Source organism: Lithobates pipiens, unplaced genomic scaffold (assembly GCF_037356315.1).
Source record: "Lithobates pipiens isolate NorthernLeopardFrog02 unplaced genomic scaffold, aLitPip1_a1.2 Scaffold_10, whole genome shotgun sequence".
Taxonomy (NCBI): Eukaryota; Metazoa; Chordata; class Amphibia; order Anura; family Ranidae; genus Lithobates; species Lithobates pipiens.
In genome coordinates this window covers 229,371,145-229,392,336 of record NW_027507686.1, presented here as the reverse complement: position 1 = coordinate 229,392,336, position 21,192 = coordinate 229,371,145, and the positions used below count along the sequence as shown (strand labels likewise).

The following is a 21,192-nucleotide window of genomic DNA, read 5'->3' as shown; positions in this document are numbered from 1 at the left end:
CTTAGTCAGTAGGGTTCAATATCGAGTTGGCCCACCCTTTGCAGCTAGAACAGCTTCAACAAGGCTGTCCACAAGGTTTAGGGGTGTGTTTATCAGCATGTTTGGCCATTCTTCCAGAAGTGCATATTTGAGGTCAGGCACTTGTGCAGACTAGAAGACCTGGCTCGCAGTCTTGGCTCCAATCTGGTTTAGTTCAGGACTCTGTGCAGGCCAGTCAAGTTCGTTCACCCATGTCTTTGTGGGCCTTGCTTTATACGCTTTTGTGCAGTCATGTTGGAACAGGAAGGGGCCATCCCCGAACTGTTCCCATTAAGTAGGGAGCATGAAATGGTCCAAAATGTCCTAGTATTCTGACGTGGAGCATCTCTTTGCCCCACACCCCTGACCATTCTTCCAGAAGCACATTTGTGACTAAAACTAAATTGAAATTTGACTTAAGAGTTCCCTTAAGGAGCTTAGTTCCCTTACTGGAACCAAGGGGCCACGCTAAACCCCTGAAAAACAACCCCACACGATAATCTGCCCCCCACCAAATGATTTGGGCCATACAAAGCAAGGTCCATAAAGACATGGTTGAGTGCATTTGGGGTAGGTGAACCTGATTGGCTGCACTGAGTCCTGACTTCAACCTGATGGAACACCTTTTTGGTATGAATTAGATCGGAGACTGCAAGCCAGGCCTTCTCATCCACAGTTGAGTTGAAGCTGTTAAATGCGCTTCTGGAAGAAAGACCAAACATTCCCATAGACACACTCCGAAACCTTGTGCACAGCCTTCCCAAAAAAGTTGAAGCTGTTATAGCTGCAAAGGGTGGGCCAACTCAATATTGAACCATACAAACTAAGACTGGGATGTCATTAAAGTTCATGTGCGTGTGAAGGTGGGTGTCCCAATTCTTTTGGTATTAGTGTCGCTTTCATGGTGGCCGCTCTATTCAGTAAAATGTTCTTTCCTCTGCCCTCCCCAGATAACCCCACAGCTGTGCTCTTTTATGGCATTGTGGGGGGTTATCACGAGCCACTGTACCTGTTACAGGCACTCATACAGAAGTATAGACTGTGCCCATCCTGCTCCATTCATAGAAGCTGTACTGCCATATTTTTTTTTTTTTTTTTTTTTTACCCCCCCCCCCCCCCTCCCTCTCTCTCTCTCATAATGAAAAGCATTGTATGAATGGAGGAACCTGATCTTTCATTCGTCCTCCATTCATAGAGTACTAATCTCTTCCCATAGTCGCGTGCCTATGACTAGTCTGCAGCACCAGCAGATCACAGCTGTAGGGGGTACTGGGGTGGTGGTGGTGGGTGGGGAGGCAAAAGAATGAACATTTCACCACAGAGCAGCCTCCAGCTTGAGGGACATTTCCCATTCAATGGAAGTGTCTGCCCCGTACTGCGCTGGCGCAGCACGGAGGACAAGGAGACACCGAAGATGAACAGTGCCTGCGCACTGAGTCCAGGTGCAAGCCCCACCATCCAAGTGGACATACGGTAGCACTTAGGAGGAGGGCCCCTCGTGGGCTCGCTTCGCTCACCACGCTTCGAGCACGCCCTCGCTTCGCTTGGCTAATTTTTTATTCTACCTCTATGTCCACTTGGATGGTGGGGCTTGAACCTGGACTCAGGGCGGACACTATCCAACGGGGGACAGTATTCGACACGTCACCGGCAATGTTTGTTAACAACATTGCTCAGCCCTGAAACACTAAAATAAAAAGAAACCTTGTATATTTATGTTTCTTCATCTGCAGATCAAAGGGATGAACAAATGTTCCTCTGTTTTAACCCCTTGATTTACTCTAATCAGCCTTTAATTAACTCCTTGTTCTCCTCCATTTAATTATCATTTTCCTGCTTTTTTTTTTTTTGTGAATATTTTTACACATTTCACGTTTTTGATTTTTAAATTTAAGCACTTTTTCAATTTATTTCATTTAACTTTTCAATGCTTTGTACCATTGCTGACAGCTGAAGTTACAACAAAACAGTTGCGGTAGGTATACGAGTACTAAAGAAAAAGGTGCTTTTACTCATTGTAAAAAAAAAAAAAAAAAACCCAACAATGGTATTAGTGCATCCCTAAATGTAAGTACTGTTCCTTGTGCTGATTAAATATAGTCAAATTTTTTTTTTTTTTTTTTTTTTTTTTTTTTTTAATAAAGGGGTTGTAAAACCTTGTAGGATGCATTAAGGTGAAAAAAACTTCTGATGCTGACTACCCCCCACCCCGAGAAAGCTTGCACATAGGAAGTGAAACAGCAGTTGGTGTGTGGTTTATTTTTTTTCTTTTATTTTTTTTTGGGGGGGGGGTTCCCCCCCCCCCCTACAGATCAGGAAGAAGAGATGAAGTCAAACGTGCCCTTGTGTGATTTCCCCCCCCCCCCCCCCCCAAGCCATAGAACTGGACATATGTCACATTGCCTTCATTCTTAAAATGTCTAGAGACTACAGCGAGGTTCTTGACATTAGTATTTGTAGGTGTGAAAATGCTTGTCTATTCTGGTTCTTAATGGGGGGGGGGGGGGGGATGTTACACTCCAAGTATTGTAACAAGAACACTGTACAAATTGTGTATACAGTATTTTATTTTTTTTGAGCTGCAATTAATAAAATCCTTTATATGATAGACCACACCAGAAGCCAAAAAGCTAACTGCAACTTTTTTTTTTTTTTTTTCCCTCTTCTTACAATATTTACACAATTTTAATCCCGTTTTGAAGGAACCTCTTTGAGTGAACCATCTTGTATTGTTTAACTTGGGACTGAAAATGGCTGGGAGAGAGGAATGGTCCTAGAGTAGGTGCTCTGCATACTGAAAAGTGGCAACTTTCCCTTTAAAATTTCTTTACGTGTAGATTCTTTCTAATAATGCTCCCTACATCTTTATACTCCTTAAAGAGGAAGTAAACCCCGATATTGCCGTTGGCAGCGGTATGCCCAGTGCACCTGCCCATGCACTGTAGACAGCGTCTTTTGTAAATATCTCCTAAACTGTGTAGGTTTAGGAGATATTTCTTGGACCTACAGGTAAGCCTTAATCTAGGCCTGTAGGTCAAAGTGGTTTGTAAGGGTTTACAACCTTTTTGAGGGGTGAGGGCCACTGAAGTGGTTTGGTAAACAGTTGTGGGCTACAATCAAAAGCAATTGTTCGGAATGTCATTATTTTATCTATTTTTTTCTATTTTTTTTTTTTTTTTTTTTACCTGTACCGCAGGTGCAGCACTGCGCACCTGTGGCTTTCCTGCAGGTTGGTTGCGCTTTGCCATAGACTTCTATTATATCTTGTAGGTGTTGTACACTTTCTGAAAGTGCACCAAACCCATAGGATATAATAGAAGTATATGGCTCAGTGCAACTAATCCACAGGAAAGCCAAAGGTGTGCTGCACCGCATTAGCGTGAAAACCCCTAATTACCCCCCTTTTTATTTATTTATTTATTATTATTTTTTTAAAGACCCCTTTCACACTGGGGGCATTTTGCAGGTGCTATATTGTTAAAAATAGCGCCTGCAATCCGCCCTCAAACAGCTGCACCAGTGTGAAGACCCCGAGGGCTTCCACACTGGAGCTTTGCACTGGCAGGGCGTCAGAGTCCTGCCAGCAGCTTCTTTGGAGCGGTGTGTTTACCGCTCCTCCACCAATGCTCCCCATTGAAATCAATGGGGCAGCACGGCTATACCGCCACTATTGCGGGTAGTTTTAACCTTTCGCGGCCGCTAGCGGGGGTTAAAAGTGTCCTGCTAGTGGCCGAAATGCGCCGCAAATCTGACGGTAAAGCGCCGCTAAAAATGGCGCCATTTTACCACCGACGCTATGGGTGGCACAGAGTGAAAGGGATCTAAAAGTGCTAATATGCCCATTTTAAAACTGTAATGTTTATTAAACTGTACTTTTTTTTTTTTAATCTTCCAGCCTCTGCTGGAATGGCTAGGCTGATACCAGGCGAAGAGCACTTGGTATCACTCCGACTGGGAAAGGAACCAATGTTAAAATGGGAAGCATCGGCTTATGCAGCTCCTGCCCCCTCTGTTGCCAGCTTCAGTTTTATGAACTCTGATACTGCGGGGCCTGTGATTTGCACTTGCCTACCTGTCATCTCAGAGCATGAGGGTGGCCCACATGGGTTGAGCACCCCTGCTTTAGAATATGTCATGAAAGTGACACCCCATCTGGAGTGCCTATGTTTTTTTTTTTTTTATTAGATGCAATTACTCACCTATTGATATGGGAATCACAAGAATGCTCTAATGCTGTCTGGAGAATCTCAAAATTATCCCAGATTCCCCCAGAGGTTCTCTCCCCAGTGAGTAGATTGCATACATGTTTTTTTCCACCTAAATGCGTTAATTTTCATTTTTCTACATTAAACCTCATTTGCCATGTAGTTGCCCACCCCATCATTCAGATCTTCTTGCAAGGTTTCCACATCCTGCAGAGAAGCTATTGCTCTGCTTAGCTTAGTTTCGTCTGCAACTACTGAGATCATTTATGAATAAATTTAAATCGGATTGGTCCCAGGACAGAACCCTGGGGGTCCCCACTTTCCACAGGTTAAACTTATCCTATTTACCAAATATTTACCTATTTACCAAAATCAGAGAAAACTGTTGGATCACCGCACCAAACAGTAAGTCATCAATATAGCGGTTGTACCACAGAATGGTGCTCTGGAAAGGATTACACTCAGAGAAAAGAAAACTCTCCTTGAACATGTACAGATTCACCAATGAGGGCAAACATATTGCCTCACATAGACGCACCTTATAAAATTGCAAAAAGTACACAAAACAAAAATACAAGAAAATCAATAACTACCAGAAGAAAAGCTTGCAGCCTCTAAATCATAGCAGCTATATTTAAAATGATGTTTCTTAATTGCCAAAATGATGCAAGGACTGTACGTCCAGTGTAACCCAAGTATACGTATTCTCCCAAACAAGATCTCATGCGAGACAAAACCATCTTGGCATCCCTATTGTAGCCTGATAATCGCCCAACAAGGCTGGAGATGGTAATCCACACATTCACTGAGTGGCTCCAATGATGAACCTATCCCGGCTACAATAGGTCTACATTCTGGTTAATTTTAACACTTGTGCATCTTTGGAAGATGGTGGCATACTGGTGTCACTGGAGTTTGGACAAAAGGGTATTCCTCCAACCCTTTACTGATGACCCCAATAACTTCCCCCTAACTAAAAAGATCATTCAGAAGGTATTTAAACTTTTGTATATTGAAATAAATACAGAAATTTCAGCAGAATATTCATTTTAATAATATTACACCTCCCAAACCTGGAGTGGAACCCTCTCTGCCATCTCTCCAAAAGAACTCACACTTCATGTAACATTGGTGGAAAATTGAGATTGTATGTATGCGAAAGGTTTGCTGGGATAAAAGTTCCCAGGTATTTCAAAGCTTGATATGACCATTTAAATTTATAACTTGCCTTCAGTGTTCCTAATATGTTGTTAGATATCCCAACTCCCATTGCTTCCAATTTTGATAAGATCTGTATGTGCGTTATAATTAATCTAAATTAGTCAAATTAAAAAATATACACATGTATATTTTTTTAAACTACTAATTTCGATAAATTATAACGCACATACAGATCCAACTACTTTTAGCTGATCTCCTTGCATTGCAACTCTGCATTAGTCAGTGGTAAATGTGGTATACACTATATACAATCACCCAACACTAGTTAGTTTCCACAATCCATGACTTAACTTCACAGTTCACATAAATACGTTTTAAATTCAAACTGTAGCACTGACGTAAGTAACTTTTTTTTTACACAGTAGCGTGACAATCCCTCCCCCTCCGGTCTAACTAATCACTCTCACCTTATGGCATGGATCCCTGTGCAAACAGGTGGTCATGCAAGCGGGTATCAAAAGGGTTAACATGGACCATAAACTTCTCTCACGTCTCCTTAGATCTCAGCAAGGATGCCAGGTCATGGGTAGAAAGAAAAGATCTAAGCGCTCACCACTTAAGTATAAGATTTAATTTTTGTGTTCAAACACAAACTCAAATAAAGATGATTAAAAACAAAGACTGTAAAGCCGACAATCGTGTTAGTTCCGTAGGGCAGCAGCGGGTGACGTCATGCATAGCTCCTTCCCCATACGCGTTACGTTCAATCAGAACTTCGGCATCACTGGACTCCTCCCCCTTCCCTTCATTAGCAGACAGAGGTACTTGGGGAAGGGGGGAGGAGTCCAGTGACATTGATGTCCGTGACGTCACCGGGTATCCGACGGAACTCCCTGAAGACCCGGAAGCCGGTGGAGAGGTGAGTACCGATCAAAAGAATTTTGATCGATCAAAAAAATGATATTAAAATATATATATATATATATACACACTGTGTGTCCAGTAAAATGGTCAGCAAGTGCTTAAAAAAAGGGTGGACTCGAGGGTGCACTGCGCCCTGAGCCCACCCAGTTGTGTGACAATAGCGAACTAATATTCGTTATTGTTTACCTGATTCTCCTTACAGCTCCTCCCCCGTACGCGTTACGTTCAATCAGAACTTCAACGTCACCGGACTCCTCCCCTCCCTTCGTTGGCAGACGGAGGCACTTGGGGAATCAGGGAGGAGTTCAGTGACGTTGATGTCTGTGACATCACCGGATCTCCGACGGAACTCCCTAAAGTTACCCAGAAGCCGCCGGAGAAGTGAGAACCGATCAAAAGAATTTTGATCGATCAAAAAAAGTATCGATTAATAGAGGAATTAATCTTTAATTTCCACAGCCCATATATAATATATATAAAATCACACAGTGAACTCTGAATCTGGAGTCCTGCTGTACTCCTAAGATAGAGATGTTTCTTGGGTGGAAAGAAAAGAACTTTCAGGATATGTACTTGCAATTCCTGTTCTGCAATAATGCATGTTTCCAGCCAAGCATGGAAAAATTGCATTAAATAGAAACCTATTGGAAATATGAGATCTCCCTAGGCTGGCTTGCAGACAGTGAAGTGTCAGTATGTCTGATCTATAGACTAACTCCAGGTCAATGACTAATAGCATGGGTCCAAGTGTATGGCCTTTTAAAAAGGTCACAATGACAGCTGACATATTTCTTCTGTGACGGAATTACATTTATAACCATGCAGGCTCTTTGCAACAGGCTCACCTGTAAAAGAGGTCCATCAGGAGATTTGCAGATAAGCTCGATTTTCTTCTGTACAAAATCATAGGTTTCCTTGGTGTTTAAAGGAAATTGGACACAAAGGATAAGATCATGAACTACACTTGCCCTCAAGAAAATAGTGGCCTGTATATTAATGTTGCATACCACGGGTGACAATGTAAAACCTAGATAGAAGACCAAAATTGCTAGATCTTTAATGTTTTTTTATTTTTTTGGGCAAATGGTAAGAATTATTTGTCAAATCAAACTAAAAGTTTATTTTAGTAATGTTTTGCGTGTTTAGGATTGTGCTGTTTGGGTTCAACTTTAAGCCCTTGTACACACAGTCGGAGATTCTGCCAACCAAATCCGTTGGATTTTGTCCGACGGATTGTGTCCGAAACTGTTGCATACACACGGTCGGACCAAGTTGTCGGAAAATCCAATCGTTCAGAACGTGATGACGTTATTTCGTTACGACGGGACTACGTTCACGCTAGTAGCCAATAGCTTTGGTGTAGGAATTTGATCTGAGCATGCATGGCACTTTGTTCGATCGGAATTCTCTACACATGATCAGAGTATGTCCGATTGGACCAGTTTTTCGGAAAATATTTCCAACAAGTTGGAAAATTGGGTCCGACGGATATTCCGACGGAATCAGTCCGATGCATACCACACACAGTCGGATTATCCGACAACACGGCCCGATAGGACACTATCCGACGGATTCTCCGACCGTGTGTACAAGGGCTTAGTCTGATTCTTTGGTTGCCCATCTGCCAAGGAAAATAAAAAACAGCATTTTAGCTTGCACATGATTGGATGATAAAATCAGCAGAGCTTCCACTCATTTCAGCTCTACCCCTTGGTAGTGCAGTCACTCTAAATATAAGTGTACTTGCAGTGCAAAGTGGACTTACCTTTCATAAATAACGCCCATAGTGAAGGAAGATTTCTGCAGCATATTTGGCAAATACAAAATCACAGTATAAACAGTATCTGACAAAAGTGAGTACACCCCTCACAAATCTGTTTTTAACCCTTTCTCGGGCGCTAGCGGGGGTAAAAAGCACTTGTCCACAGAGAAACGCCGGAGCTCTGTCTGAGTGACCATCAGATTCTTGGTCACCTCCCTGACTGCTCCCTGAAGGCCCTTCTCCCCTGATTGCTCAGTTTTGGCAGGCGGCTCGCTCTAGGAAGAGTCCTGGTGGTTTCAAACTTCTTCCATTTACAGATGAGGCCACTGTGCTCATTGGGACTTTTAATTCTGCAGAATTTTTCTGTACCCTTCCCCAGATCTGTGCCTCAATACAATCCTGTCTTGGAGGTCTACAGACAATTCCTTGGTCTTCATGGCTTGGTTTGGGCTCTGACATGCACTGTTAAATGTGTGTGCCTTTCCAAATGTCCAATGAACTGAGTTTACCACAGGTGGACACCAAAAAAGCATTGTAAACACAGATTATGATGCTCAGTGACAGTTATGAATGAACAGAGTGATCACTGACTCTGCATTTGGAAAAGGAAGGAGCTGGTAAATTACATATTTACCGGCTTCTTCCTCCACCCTTCATCCTGACATATCAAGGACAGAGGGGGAGGAAGACCACGGAGGGGGACCGGAGGAGCACAGAGGGGGACACCAGAGTAGCACGGAGGGGGACCGGATTGGACCGGGGCTGGGGAAAAAAAATAACAATAAATAAAAATTAAATATTGAAAAGGTTAAAATTGTAAAAATAATAAAAAATAAAATAAAAAACACACTGACACCATCTACTCCCCCAAAGAAAAATGTTTTAAAAAATAATTAAAAAAATAAATTGTAAAACATAAAATTGTAAAAAAAACAAAAACAAAGAAAAACGAAGTCACAGTCCACGTGTCATCAGTGCTGCTTATTAGTGCCACTGTCACATGACAGCAAAGCAAAGTATCTGTAATCGGTATTGGTGAGTACTTGAAAAGTATCAGTACTTGTACTCTGTCCTAAAATAGTGGTATCAGGACAACCATAATAGCGACATCAGGAGATCACTGGAGTAGCGTGTGTCTCCTACTTTGGCTTCCAGCTTCTTGGTACGGTATATGCACAGTTATGTTGATCTAAGCTGGACCAATGTAACTATGTTGAAAAATGCCACACCTGGAATTCTTCTTCAGCCCTGGTTCACACTGGTGCGATTTGAAATCGGTGGCAATTTCCGGCAATGGCACCGCCCTAATCGGTGTGATTTGCGGCACTGCGCCAATTTCAAAAACTAATTTCTGTACTACTTTTTGCGATTTCAGCTTGCGATTTCCAGAGAGAGAGAGTGACCAGTTGTGTGCCTTGAGGGAGGTGAAATCATAATTGCTTACCACATCACCACAGGATACAAATAACACAACCATCCTATTTGTATAGTTTTTGCTTATGCAATCATTTAGGCAGCAATCCCCCACAGAGTCTCTTTTTGATTAGCAGGAGGCCAAAGAAGGTCTGCCCTTTAAGAGGTTAAGAAAGAGAACAAAGTGTATTTTATGGATTTGGTTTGTTACTTGTCTGGTTTGACAACACAAAGTTTCTAAGGAAGAACAGTTACCGCGCATTCACTGATGTGACAGCAGACCTCCCGCACACTGCTGGAAGAGATCAGAGGCTCCAGTATCAATGTAAGTGAATATTAAATAATATAAATGCTCTTTCTGTGTTCTAGTAATCATTGCAGTGCTATAATGACACGGGACATTGTAAAACTTTTTTAGTCTTTAGGCCTTAAAATGGGGTACCCCCTAAAAAAATAAAAGTCAGCAGCTACAAATACTGGAGCTGCTGACTTTTGATTATCGAACACTTACCTGTCGCAGGGTCCAGCGATGCGGGGGAACGAATCGCAGTCACCTGGGACACATGACAGGTCCCAGGTGACTGTGCGGTGTGGGGGAAGTGATGTCACCAGCCCGGGCAAGGAAGAAGGCAGACTACGAGGGACCCTCTAGCAACAGCTATTTAGAGGTGAGTAAAAAAGAATTTTTTTTTTTTTTTTTAAGAATTTTAAACAATTTTTTATTTTTTGGTGGCAACAGCACTTTAAGTCCCTTTTAAATGTATAAGGCCGCCCTTCTAATGATCACCTAGGGTATGCATAGCCCCCAACTGTCCCTGATTTGGAGCAATGTAACTCTGTCCCTCTTTCCTCCTCATTTGTCCTTCATTTTGGTCTGATCTATATAGTTGTATATAAAATGCACTTTTTATCTTTCAAAAAGTGTTTCCCAGCGCTAAACATTTCTTCCAAATTCTAAATTGCTGCATTTGTACATTTTAAAAGCCAAAATAAAGGAATGGTAGTGGTAAAAAAAAAAAGCCCTTGTGGATTTAATTAACCTTTTTTGGGTTAATTTTCCTTTAAGGGGGTGGGGAAGGGGGCGTGTCCCGTGCCTACATACATTTGCTGGTAGGTGTCCCTCATTTCCATCTCAAAATGTTGGGAGGTACGCCTGTGGATTCTTGCCAAATTTCTGACTGTGAACTCAAAACATTTTGAGATACAAGCCCCATACACACGGTCGGATTTTCAGACGGAAAATGTGCGATTTGCTCATGTTGTCGGAAAATCCGACCGTGCGTGGGCTCCATTGGATTTTTTCCATCAGATTTTTTGACGCACAAAGTTTGAGAGCAGGATCTAAAATTTTCTGACAACAAAATCCGATCGCATAAATTCCAATCGTGTGTAGACAATTCCGACGGACAAAGTGCCACGCATGCTCAAAATCAACTAAGAGATGAAAGCTATTGGCTACTGGCCTGTTTATAGTCCCGACGTACGTGTTTGATGACACCTCGTTCAGAACGATCGGATTTTCCAACAACTTTGTTTCCCTCTTGGCTCCCTGCCCGTCCACTGATAACTGATATTTGCATACCCCCAACTTTAAACTGTGAAAAATAAATTAGGGACACACTAATGCAAAAACAACCTGTGGCACGCAAATGTGCCACAGCAAATACTGGCTGTGACTACATTGTTTTGAATGTTGGGCATGGTTTAAAGAGATATGCCCTGCTTCTGTGGATAATGCCCTAGGGCAGGGGAGTCGAGAACAACCCACCATCAGTAGGATGGAAAAATGCTTTGGCCTCCATGGGATGGAAAAATGCTCCAGTGTGAGCAGGAGAGGACATTAGGGGTTATTTACTAAAGAAAAAAACATTTTGCACTGAAAGTGCACTTGGAAATAACATCACTGTAGATATGAGGGGGAAATGCAAGGAAAATAAAAAAACAACATTTTAGCTTGCACATGATTGGATGATAAAATCAGCAGAGCTTCCACTCATTTCAGATCTACCCCTTAGATTTAGAGAGACTGCACTTTCCAAGTGCACTTGCAGTGCAAAGTGGATTTGCCTTTCGGAAATAACCCCCATTGTAGCCACATTAGTTGGAGGAAAAGTGCCTTGGAAATGCCCCACTGACCATGGTCAGTGTGTTAAAGAAAGACCAAATCACTAGTTGAGGTGGTTTAATGGTGAATATATATATATATATATATATATAGCAAGGGTAAAAGACTTCCCTACTCACCTGCAGGGGCACAAACACTGATTAGAGGTCTGTCCTTTTACAGGCACCATTCCAGTACCCAGCATTGGGACATGGGGTGGTTCTACAGGACCCTGGGAATAAGGTCAGTCCCGTAGAAGCTTGAAAAATTGGGAGGAATGTCAGTATTTGATAAATGTTGCATTTATACACCACCTAGGATAATAAGGTGGGCAAGAACTCCTACATTTCCCAGATGGGAACAGACCTGGAGATTTTTGCAGGGAGATCTCATTGTTGACTTGTTCAAGACATATACAGTAAGAAGCTAGAAGAGGTTAAAACACTAACATCACTGTTGTCACCGTAGAGCAACCTTTCTCAACCTTTCCAACACAGAAGAACCCTTGAAATATTTCTCCGGTCTCGGGGAACCCCTGCTAAAAATTAGAACTCTACAACTCATGATACATTAGTGTGATGGTCAATGGGAAGAATGGTCCTTACACTTGTGGTCATTGGGAAGAATTACCTCCTTATAGATAGCTAAAAAGATCAATGGTGTCGGTGGGAACTTATCTAAGATGCAGAAATTGCCCAATGCTGAAGGAACCCCTAGCAACCTCTGGAGGAACCCTAGTTGAGAATCTCTGCTGTAGACTGACCCTTCATCAGGGCCATGAATAAATTCCTAATGCACCTATTCTGGCTAATAATCGTCACCATGAGCGATCTGGTAAATATGATTTATTCTGCATATATTACAGGTTACAAAATGTATTTTTTGAAAATATCGCTGTCATCTGAGGTGAAATTTATACAAGTAGTATCTTTACATTTGTATAATTAAGTGTTCTTGTATAGCAAGACCACTTACTGTTATCTCACATATATATTATTATTATAGCCAAATTTACCACCCTAACTCCTCCCACAGCTTTTACACTACATAGACAGTAATATACTGAAACGTGCGGATTGTTCCCGATTGGTGTGCTATTACTTTGTGGAACATTTCGCCGAACGGTTCATGAAATATCGTCATTTTTGCAGCAAAATTTTTCCCATAGGAATGAATGGCAAAATGTTCAAAACTAGAGTGGGAGGTGACAAAAGCTGACAACCCCATGATCAGCCAAAACATTATGTCCACCCCATGATCAGCCAAAACATTTTGACCAGCCAAAACATTATGACCACCACATGATCAGCCAAAACATTATGACCAACACATCATCAGCCAAAACAGTATGTCCACAACATGATCAGCCAAATAATTTATGACCACCCCATTATCAGACAAAACATTATGACCACCCCATGAAAAAAATTTTTTTTTTTAAAAACGTTGAATAAAAAAGTAATAATTTTTGAAAAAAAAATCAATTTTCGAAAAAATAAAAAGTTATTTTTGAAAAAAAAAATGTTTTGAAAAAAAAAAATGTTGAAAAAAAATCATTGTTGGAAAGAAAATTATTTAAAAAAAAAACATTTTTGAAAAAATGTTCAGCTCTTTCAGCTAATGATGGGACTTCTTCAACTTTTTTACTACTATTTATACTTTTTAAAATATTAAGCTCTTCAACACTTTTCACAGTTACTCCAGCCACTCAAACCACACAAAAGTTACTCAAGCCACTCCACCCAGTTACTCCACCCACTCCAGTAGGTGGAGGCAACAACACTTCACACAATTTCCCCAGAAACTGTAGCTTTTCTAGTTTTATTATAACATATATATAGTAATATATATTCAATAAATGATTCCATCCAAAAGTGATTTGGATTCTCCATTTTTCCCAGTTTTGTTTCTGTCCACCTGAGAGTTTTGAGTGTTCTTTTATTGTTCTTGTTTTGTATGTTTCAGCTCCTACTGTTATTCTCCATAATATAAAATTAATGTAAAATCCAGAAGGGTGGGACCCCTCATAATAGGCACAGCAGGTGTACAGATCCAGGAACTCAGCACAGGGATGGTGAGAACCCCTCATAATGGGCACAGCAGGTGTGCAGTAGGGCTGCAACTAACGATTATTTTCATAATCGATTAGTTGGGCGATTAGCATTTCCATTAATCGGTTAATAACCTTTAAAAAAAAAAAAAAAAAAAAGTGGGTCAAATTGATGTTCATTTTCAACCACAGTGACGGGTAAATTTGGAAAAACGTGTCCCATAGGAAACCATGTGAATGAACTGTAGAGCATTTCTGCAAAAAGCACCAATAAACACATAGAGGTGAACCACGTTTACTAACATAATGGGGTAAAAAAAAACTAAAATTAGCCCTTTATAGTAGAAAACAGCAGATAATCACTACTGTAAGGGGTTAATTTTTTTACTGTAGAACAGTGAAAGTAATATTTACAGTAGTGATTATTTGCTCTTTTTGTACTATAAAGGGCTCATTTTAGTTTTTTTTTTTAACCCCATTATCTTACTGGCCGATTAAGTGATTATGAAAATAGTAATCGATTAATTTCATAATTGATTAGCTGTCAATTAATCGATTAGTTGTTTCAGCCCTAGTTTGCAGATCTGGGAATTCAGCACAGGGATGGTGGGAACCTCTTATATTGGGCACAGCGGGTGTACAGACCCGGGAACTCAGCACAGGGATGGTGGGAACCCCTCATAATGGGCACAGCAGGTGTGCAGATCCAGGAACTCAGCATATGGATGGTGGGAACTCCTCATAATGGGCATAGCAGGTGTGCAGATCCAGGAACACAGCACAGGGATGGTACGAACACCTCATTATGGGCACAGCAGGTGTGCAAATCCAGGAACACAGCACAGGGATGGTGGGAACTCCTAATAATGGGCACAGCAGGTGTGCAGATCCAGGAACACAGCACAGGGATGGTACGAACCCCTCATTATGGGCACAGCAGGTGTGCAAATCCAGGAACACAGCACAGGGATGGTACGAACCCCTCATTATGGGCACAGCAGGTGTGCAGATCCAGGAACACAGCACAGGGATGGTGGGAACTCCAAATAATGGGCACAGCAGATGTGCAGATCCAGGAACTCAGTATATGGATGGTGGGAATCCTTCATTATGGGCACAGCAGGTGTGCAGATCCAGGAACACAGCACAGGGATGGTGGGAACCCCTCATAATGGGCACAGCAGGTGTGCAGATCCAGGAACTCAGTATATGGATGGTGGGAATCCTTCATTATGGGCACAGCAGGTGTGCAGATCCAGGAACACAGCACAGGGATGGTGGGAACCCCTCATAATGGGCACAGCAGGTGTGCAGATCCAGGAACACAGCACAGGGATGGTGCGAACCCCTCATTATGGGCACAGCAGGTGTGCAGATTCAGGAACACAGCACAGGGATGGTGCGAACCCCTCATTATGGGCACAGCAGGTGTGCAAATCCAGGAACACAGGGATGGTGCGAACCCCTCATTATGGGCACAGCAGGTGTGCAGATTCAGGAACACAGCACAGGGATGGTACAAACCCCTCATTATGGGCACAGCAGGTGTGCAAATCCAGGAACACAGCACAGGGATGGTGGGAACTCCTAATAATTGACACAGCAGGTGTGCAGATCCAGGAACTCAGCATATGGATGGTGGGAACCCTTCATTATGGGCACAGCAGGTGTGCAGATCCAGGAACACAGCACAGGGATGGTGCAAACCCCTCATTATGGGCACAGCAGGTGTGCAGATCCAGGAACACAGCACAGGGATGGTGCGAACCCCTCATTATGAGCACAGCACAAGGATGGTGGGAACCCCTCATTATGGGCACAGCAGTTGTGCAGATCAAGGAACTAGGCACAGAGATCTAATCAACAGAGTTCCACAAGGACATAAGGCCTAATTCACACTAGCATAGCAATCTGGGCCGTTTTGTGCAGCCATGCGCAGGCAGCCACCTGCACAGGTCTCCACGTGCATCCCATAGTCTACACCCATCCGGGTCTGAGACATGGTTCAGAATGCAGTCTGTGTTCTGATCTGCCTACTGCACCCAACTGTCCCTGATTTCAAGGGACTGTCCCTCATTTGGAGCAATGTCCCGCTGTCCTCTATATAGTCTTGTATAAAATGTGTAAAGTGTAAAGCCAAACAGTTTTTTTTAACTTGTAGATAAAGTAGGGAAGGGGAAATTTCCCTTCACTTCCTGTCCCAAACATACAGAGTGAGAGGAAATCTGTAACGTGAGAGAAATTGTTTTACATACATTTCAATCAATACAGGCAGTGATGGGTTAAAGTGGTAATAAACTAAAAAACAAAAAAATGTAATATATAGCAGTTTACCAATCATTAAGCCTTGTACACACGGTCAGAGAATCCGTCGGAATGTGTCCTATCGGACCGTGTTGTCGGATAATCCGACTGTGTGTGGTATGCATCGGACTGATTCCGTCGGAATATCCGTCGGACCCAATTTTCCAACTTGTTGGAAATATTTTCCGACCAACTGGTTCGATCGGACATACTCCGATCATGTGTAGCCTACTCCGACGGACAAGGTGCCACGCATGCTCACATTCAAATTCCGACACGGAAGCGCTCGTTCAGGTAAAACTACTGCTCGTAAGCGATATAGCACATTCGTCACGCTGCAATGTTAAAAAATCTTTCATCAAGCGCATTCTCTTGTTCTTTACAATGCTGCAAGAATGAACTTCTTTTGATGCTCATAGTCACACACACTTCTCCCGAACGGATTTCATTACTCTTTTTTAACCATTTCAGCAATACAATTTTAGTTTGCGTCACATCTACACAATTGTAGATTTTGTTTATTCTTTTTTGTATGTTTTTTTATTTTTAATTCCTAAAAATCTCCTTTAAAGATAGTTTGCTCATTTCTCCTTTTTTTGGGGAGTTTTTTGTGTGTAAACTTACCACAACAACATTATTTTATTTTTTAGCTTTGTTTTTTCTTTTTTAATCTACAGGAGGTTGTTTGGTGTTGGTACCCCTTGTTATTCATTTCTTTGTATTTTTGAAATGTACCTGCCTGCTCACAAATAAACTGGCCTTTTGGAAGGAAAACACATACGCAAGTATTTCTTCAAACAAAAAAAAACATTATTTTGGTCGCAATAAACAAAAAAGAGGAACGCAGCGCTGGAGAAACTTGTTACTTTGGTGCAGCCTTTGGCCCCCAGGGCAGACATGAACAAATTAGAATAAGAAAAATTGGTGGCCTGAGGAGTACATATATCAGGGAGAGAAGTCTGGTCCCGAAGTCCTAGAGAACAGGAAATTCAGATGCCATTTCTGTCCCCAGGATGTGGATCTTCAAGAGGCTGCATCTTCTGGCAGACCAGACTCAACCCAGGCCATCACTCACTCGTCTTCCTTGGGCACTTCCCTCCAGGCATCCTTCGAGGCTGTGGCTGGGCTCCTGTAGTTGGTACAGGAGGAGGAGGGCGTTGGTCGACCTCCTGGCTGCCACTTGCTACAGCCTTCCCCCAACTGAGGTCTTCCTGTGTATGAAAATGGGACATAGTTTTCGTTTTTTGATCATCAATAACACCATTTTGTGCTCCTGGCTTTTGAGAATTGAATGTTACCAAATAGAACAGACTATCATTCTGAGCCCATCATTTTTCATTCTCGTCCCAATCATTTTTCATCACTACTGTCTCTTGAGATGTAAACCACTTTGCTAAATCACAACTTACTGATCAATAAGAACATCTAGTTAACATCAATAAATGTACCACAAGAAATATGTTCAACAATGCAATACCTGTCTCAAGCTGGGCCCCACCACATGTTGCTGCCTGGAAGGCCCAGGTTGGACGTTGGAAGCCTCAGCTTGGGGTGAAGGATGCCTTGAATGGAGAGTGGTGGCCTGGGTACCCCCTGGTCTGCCAGAAAATGCAGCCTGTCAAAGTAAACCGGCATCTGTATCTCCTGCTCTCAAGGACTCCAGGTGCTTCTTTCTCTCCCTGAAATATGTAATCTTCATGGCCCCAATTTTCCTATTCAGATAGGCCATGTCTGCCGTGGGGACCATGATCCGCACCAAAGAAAGCAGTTTCTCCAGCGCTGCCTTCCTCTTTGTTATGTCGGCATAAAACTTGTTGTGGAACTGCCACAGGCAGGGCATCTCCTTGTACAGTTCTAGGAATAGCCCCATAAAATTTACATTTTGGAATGGATCCATATTGTCTGCAAGACACGACACAAGACAAACCCTAAAATACTAATAATGCCATTAAAAACCCTCCTAATCTTGTCCCAACATCGGCCTATATAGAAGCAGTCTAGTCTAGTGAAGCACCAAGTTAAAAACGTTACCTTCGTTTGCACGTTCGTCACGTCCGCGCCTCACTCTCTTCTCAGATCGTACGGACGATACACGCGTGTTGTGTTTTATATACAGTGCGCATGCGTGAAACTCCGCCCGCCCCTGACGTTCTTTCTAGACGATTCCCCGCCCCTTCGCTTCCGGCGCAGTGGGGAGAGCACATGGCGGAGAGAACGCAGGTGCGCACTAATAATAGTTCCACTAATGAGGAGGAGGGTGAGGAAAGCCCGGAGCCTGAAACGTCCCGATCCAGGAAGACAATATTTAAGGCCTCAAATATGTCTTTTGGAGAGATGTTGGAGATGGTGGACATATTGAACAGGACCGACTATGATGGGAAGTATGGACCTTACCCAAACCCAAATATCAGAAAGGCCAAGATCATGAATAAAGTTGTGAAGAGTCTTCATAAGAATTTTGGGGTACACCGATCCAAGGATCAACTGAGAAAACGCTGGTCAGACCTAAAACTGAGGGAGCACAAGCAGTACCTAAGGATCAAGCGTGTTCTTAAAAAAAGTAAGTAGTTGTCGTGTGCTCATATGATTATTATTGCTTGCATACATGCTCCATGTGCTTTGAGTTCATGTTGTGCATTTTAAAATAGCCACTTTCAAGTTCATGGTTTCATTCGTTCGTAAGAAACATCGTTCTGCAGGGAAGTATTCCAGCTTAACAAAGTGTACCCAATAATGTTCTCACCTTGTAACTCGGCCCAAAAACACAATTGTACAACACTTCCAAGCAATGTTTCAGATTCCTATTTCTGCCCTCTGTGTGCTAATTTTTCTTTGTTTACATTCTGATAGGGGAGAGAAGACTTGGCAAGTATGAGGACACCAGGGACCACACCCCTCCCAAAGAAGGGCAACTTGGAAAAGCAGAAACAGAGGAGCAGGAGGAGGAAGGAGAGATCGTGGAGGTTGGACAAATTGTCACCACAACAGGTGAGTGTTGGAGAACACAGCGTCCGGTAAGCTCAGCAATGTATGTCACCCTGTTTTTATTACATGGTGTGTTTTTTTGCTTTGTTTTGTAGGTGATGTGGAAGAAGATTCCCGTTTTACCAGTGAAAATGCCCAGATCTTGATCGGGAGATAATGGGGTGCAATCGTGATTTGGAAATTATCCAACAAAACATCAATGATGTTAAAAATAAAATGAAGAACATCATTGATGTTTTGGGGAGAGTGTGAAACAACAAAAACTAGATAGGGTATAATTTTTGCAATTTTAAAAACAAAATGTTGTATTTATCGAAATTCAAAATTTGGAAGATGCACAGAGTGTGTAAACATGCGCTATCTCCCTTCATGGGGGATCAATGTACGTGTTTTGTGGAAAGTGGCTGAGATGAAGGGGTTGCAGCCCCAAAGCATGTACATTGATCCCCCATGATGGGAGATAGCACATGTTGACACACTGTGTGCATCTTCCAAATTTGTATTTTTCAGGGGTCACACCCCATGTGATGAAGGCAATATCAGCCCAGTTTGTACATACTCATGTCTGATCTTGTCTTCACTTTTCAAAGTTGAACTTTGTAAGTTCCTGTGTTCAGTATTTTATGGTTTGATACATTCCTGTTTACACAAAAACAACAAGGAAACTAAATTCTGATTAAACTCTGTTTTGGATACACACAATCTCTTTGTTTGTTGTATAAACCTTTTTCAAATGCACATGTGAATGTGCTTGTATTAAAAAGTTTAATTATCAACAATGTGTGGCTTCCTTTTTCATTGCGCATAAAATCTATTTGTAGTCAAATTTAAGTTTGTGCTGAGGAGTGCGATTTACTAAAGGCAACTCCACTTTGCACTCCAAGTGCAGTTTCAGGTGTACTTTTGCAGTGCACTTGTAGTGCATAGTGGATGTGCCTTTAGTAAAAAACACCCACAGTGAGGTGTAAATTTTGTCAATCATGCCATTTTCCTGCCATGGTGCTGAAAATGAGCACGATTTTGGGCAGTAATGCACTACATACATTAGTTACAAAAAGAAGGTGTGTGTGTAGCAGACCCACAACATAATAAGATTATCTGAAGAAGAGACTGTCCCCTCATCTCGCTCTGAACTTGGGTTTGCACTGTTGGTGAAAAAGGCACAACTTAAAAAAAAATGGCAAAGTGTGAGGCCACAGTCTGCCATTCCTGTGGTGTTGAAGGACACTGTGTAGTGAAACAAGAACAAAAATTTGTAATTTGCCAAATCAACATTGCAAGCAGATTAGACACCCACATTTTTGGACAAAATTCTTAAAACATTTTGGGAACTGAGTATTTAAAGCCTAAAGTATAAGGTCCCCTTATGAGAGGCATCACCCCCCCCCCCCCCCCCATATGATGGGCCCTTGCTAAAAAATGAGGGGGGATGTTTAGGACAGGTAACCCTCTGCACTTGATTGAGAGCTGAATGCCTAAATAATGTGTGATACTTTGTGAAGCCCCTCCTTAGTTACACTATTGGCAGCCCACCGGACAGGTAAGAAGTGTCATAATAACAAAATGAAAACAAAATGGAAGAACATTTTGACATTCTGCTATTACATAGCAAGAAAATTAATGTGTTAAAAAAAATGGCATTTGAATGTATTGAGGCAGGCCCTTACACTGCATGCTTTGGTGAATTTGTCCATAAATGTGAGCATCAAAAACGTAGGTATAGTGTGTATTGGGTTTGGTCAAGTCATCAGATAGAGGATTGCTATCAGCTGAGCTAGCACTTGGGGGGGGGGGGGGGGTTACTAATGAGTTTGGCACAACCCCAAAAATTAAAAAAAGGTCACTCTGCATGAATTGAAGCACACACATCACATTTGTAGAGATTTTAGGGGGTGTTTAGGGGAAAGCAATACTATGGAGCTGCCAAAAGACATTGGTAAGTGACTAGACTTTAGTTTTATGGGCCAAGAAGAGCATAGTGGGGAAGTTAGTGAGGCAAATCTGCATGAGGACAAAGGGGCAGAGTATATGAATTAGAGCATATTGCAATGATGGTAATTAGGGAATGAGGAAAGAAATGCAAGACATTAGCAATCATGAAATACATAGAATGTGATGTTAAAGGATAAAACTTACCTTCATATAGTCCTTCTGCAGGACCTGAATGATGGCAGAACAGGTCTCTGGAATAATGATCCCCAGAGCCTGGGGGGAGATGCCTGTAGAGAACTTGAGGTCCTGAAGGCTTCTCCCTGTCGCCAAGTAG

General features: G+C 42.2%; 1 protein-coding gene across 1 annotated transcript in view; it reads left to right on the top strand.

The window, feature by feature from the left end:
* The first annotated feature begins 9,570 nt into the window (after positions 1 to 9,570).
* Positions 9,571 to 21,192, top strand: part of LOC143940858 (uncharacterized) — a 45,449-nt gene continuing 33,827 nt past the window's right edge. Inside the window, exon 1 of the mRNA XM_077462649.1 lies at positions 9,571 to 9,808. The gene's annotated coding sequence lies outside the window, so the exon portion shown is untranslated. The remainder of the gene's footprint in view (positions 9,809 to 21,192) is intronic.